At 36.4% G+C, this 4,061-nt stretch overlaps 1 pseudogene; it reads right to left on the minus strand.

Moving 5' to 3' along the window:
- Positions 1–452: 452 nt before the first annotated feature.
- On the minus strand, positions 453–3,778 carry LOC114274858 (germin-like protein subfamily 1 member 20 pseudogene; annotated as a pseudogene).
- Between the last annotated feature and the right edge of the window lie 283 nt (positions 3,779–4,061).

Here is a 4,061-nt window from a genome sequence, read left to right on the forward strand (position 1 = left end):
TCCCGCTCGAGCGCTGAAACCCCCGCTCGAGCGGAGAGGCCAAAAGCTGGGCAAAGATTCTAAGTTCTAAAACATAACCAACTTATTCCCAACAAGTCCAACACAACCCAAAACTCTAAGACAAAGAGTAAGGGATAGAAAAGAGGATAAGACAACAACAAACCTACGGAACCAAGTCCGGATTACAGTTCAATAACAACAGGGAATACCGGGATCGCTATAATTTAAACTTCCATTTTGTAGTTTGGGAATCAAATTGACAAAATTTTTTAAAAATAAATTAAGAACTAAAGTGCAATATTTGACTACCAACCATTTAATCAATACTAGTAGGGAAATCATTCATAGCCAATCCACTTATTTAGAGAAAAGCTAGGGATCATGAAAATATATTAAAGTTTAGCAAAGAGTGGATTCATGAGTTTTCTCTTTATTCTCTAATTGTTGGGCCATCAAAATTGAGTTTGAAGATTGTCCACCACCTTTTTGTCCACTTGGAATTCCTTGGCTAGAACATTATCGTAAATCTTTGGATTTGACCCAAACACTGCATTAGCAACGGTAATGACATCGGGATTTTGGCTACTTAGGCCAGAAAGAGCTATTGCATTAGACTTTCCCTCATTAAACTAGAAGTGAATAAGACTCTCTGGGAATACAAAAACATCTCCTGATACAACACCTTTATGAAGAGATTGTTGCCAAGGTTGGAGGTCATGAAACCAACATGGAGAGTAACCCTCTAAGACCATGAGGATCTCAGTTGCACGAGGGTGCGTGTGGGGTGGTTGAGGCCATTAACGCGAGCTAAGGAGATGCCAAGAATGTTGGGACTAGGTATTTGCATCATGTTTACGGGAGTGACCGTTGATCCTACTTGATTGGATGTGTTTCGTGGAGTGAGGAGGATGGAGAAGAAAAAGTCATTAGCGGTGGCAAGCTTTGTGTCATTGCAGAATTTCCCATTTACGAACATTGCTTGCAAAGAAATAATATTGGGTGAAAGAATATCATCACAATATTAGGCTAACTACAATTTTCATCTTCAAAGTCTACGTTTTGTATCATTTTAGTTTCCAACATTTAGAGTTATAAAACAAACTAAATTACTTGAGTTTGACTTATTGAAAACTCATTTGACTTCGATTTGTTATGTAAATAAATCAAATTTAAATATATTTTAAAAATCGTTAAATTTTCAAGTTAATCTTAAACATCCTAATACTCGATTAAATAAACTTATATATATGTTATAAAAACCAAACTACTCGAACTCGACTTGTTATCAGCTTGATTAAAACTCATTTAAGATCCACTAGAAAGATAAACAAACAAAACTAGAACGTATTTTGAAACTCCTTGAGTTTTTAATTTGAACTTAAACAACAACCTAACACTCATCTTGTCTCGTTTCATTTATAGCCTACCAACAATTTAATTGTGTCGATTTCAACTGAAAGTGTTAAGGCTCTATTTGTTTTCAGAGGTAAAATGGAGGGGATTCAAAGTGAGGGGATTGTTAGTGAGGGGATTAAGTAAAATTGTATTTGTTTTGATGATAGTTGTTAGTGTATGAATTGTTAAATTATTTTTATATAAAATAATAAAACAAATAAAAAATATAAAAAATTAAACATTAATGTTTTAAAAAGAATTCTCAATATGTAGAAAATAAAAAAAATAAAAAAAATTTCTAATCCCCTTACTATTTTTTTAATACCACCCCCACCTCCACCTCCACCTCCACCTCCACCTCCACCTCCACCTCCTCCATCCCAATCCCACTTCCAACCTCCATCTTAATCCCCTCCTCCATCCTAATCCCCTCCTCCATCCTAATCCCTTCCCCAACTCTACAAACAAACACAACACTAATAATTCCAACTCCATCTTAATCCCCTCCCATCCATTACACCCCAAAACAAACAGGGTTTAAGAGTTTGAAGTGGTTAACATGGCTAACACCATCAATAAAGTATTAAGAGTTTTAAAGTGGTTAACATGGCTAACACCATCAATATTCATCATTACAATCAGGAGTGTTTTTTGAACAAAAACAATACACCTAAAAAAACACATCCATTTACAAATTGACCCCCCAGGAAAAAAAGATGTTAGGGATAAAAAATGAACAAAATGTATATTTTAGAAAGCATAATTTGTAATTAATCATTTTTTAATTTTTGCTGTGGTGTAATTTTTTGTCCCAAAAATGCTTATGATTTTGACAATGAATATTGGCGGTAGTAATTATGGATACCGCCGTAATACGTATTTAATAATTTGGAAATAAAACTAACACAAATTAAAAAACCAAAATCATATATACTGCATATTTTGACAACCAAAATATATAATTAACCATTCAATAAATGACTTCAAAATGAAAAGCCCATATGGACTATTAGAAGTTGAAGTTTTAATTATAATCAAAATGCAATTGCATTAAATAACTGGTTACTAAAATCATATTTCAAAACATGGGACTTGAGTTAGGAAGGTATAAAGTTGGGAGATAGAGTTGAATTTGAAAAATCTAGAAATCCCCTAGATGTTGATTTGTGATTATGTATCAATTTTAAGCAGAGTATAACAATCCCAATCAAACAATCAAACAATCAAGACAAAGAGACACAACGATTTAACGTGGAAAAAACCACAATTGGACACCTCCAACTGTGATCAAAAAACCACGGGCAACAGCCACAAGACAATCAACTAAGAAGATTTAAAGGAATTACACAGGTATACTCTCAATTACCTAGCGAATCCACAACGCCTAATTGAACCAACCTTTATGTGCCTCTTCCAACCCCATCTTCACCACGGAATTGTCTTTCTGATGAGCCACTCTGGATTCCACCACAGCTTCAGGCTCGAATTCTTCAGAATACACAACTGAAGAACAACACTCTCTTTTGTAGAACAAAACACAACCTTTGATGTACTCTCTTTAAACCATGAGTTGAATACTCAATAAAAACATCAAAGAAAACTAGCAAAATCTCTCCAGATATAAACCTTAAGATCCAAAAATAAGATCTGGAGAAGTTCCATCAATCCCTTAGTTTTTGGGAGAAACCCAAGTATTTATAGAGAACCAAAGCAATCCTAATTTCACAAGAAAACCAACTCTTTAATCAAATCTGGAAATCTGGGATCGCGCGGTCCGCTCGAGCGCCCTTTTCTCCGCTCGAGCGGAGACTTCAAATTCTGTGATTTCATACAGGCTCCACGCTCGAGCGTCGGTTTTGCCGCTCGAGCGGCAAATCACACCATCCAGTACTTTTTCAGGCGACTGCAGAGATGCTGAGAGCTTCCAATCCCCGCTCGAGCGTCCCTTTCCCCGCTCGAGCGGGAAGGCCAAAACTAGAAAAACTGGAAAAATATAACATGATCGGACAGGCAACTTTGAATGCATTTTTGCATTTTGCTTCGGGCCGCGAGCTGACCGGGCAGCTCGACCCCCGTCATAATCAGCGAAGTGGCAATCTTGAAAATATTTGCATCACAAACTTCTCTGAAAGGCTCAATTCGGGTTGGATTCGCATCTAAACACTCATAGCCTCATTGAAATAAATGTGCGAAAATAAATACAACTGAAAGGAGTTTTGTCAAACGGGATTGCCAATAAATAAAACCTAACAGAATTACCTGCAGATTTAGAGTCATTAACAGCAACACAGAAGTCTTGTAGAGGACTTGAGTCAGTAACAGAGACAATTGTAGAAGCTAAGACCATAATGGCTATGCTTACAAGGATAAAGTGAGTGCCCATTTTAATTGAAGAAAATTGGAATTTCTATGCCTAATTGTGCTTGAAAGGACGGTTGTAGATTTAGTATGGAAAAAGTGTCTATTTAAAAGTGGGATTTCCTAGGTTGTTTCAATTATCTGTAGAAAAAGAAGGGTCATTGAGTTCTTTTATGCAAATGAGGGATAGCTCAAGGGTTGGAATTGAAAGCTATTGTTCAGAAGACCACTTCTTGCTTGGGAGGAAGAGGAGGTTAGTAGGCTGCAAGTGTTGATAAGAGATGCTCCTTGGCTTAAAGTGGGGCTAC

Source organism: Camellia sinensis, chromosome 1 (assembly GCF_055761805.1).
Source record: "Camellia sinensis isolate YWXY chromosome 1, ASM5576180v1, whole genome shotgun sequence".
NCBI classification, from domain to species: Eukaryota; Viridiplantae; Streptophyta; class Magnoliopsida; order Ericales; family Theaceae; genus Camellia; species Camellia sinensis.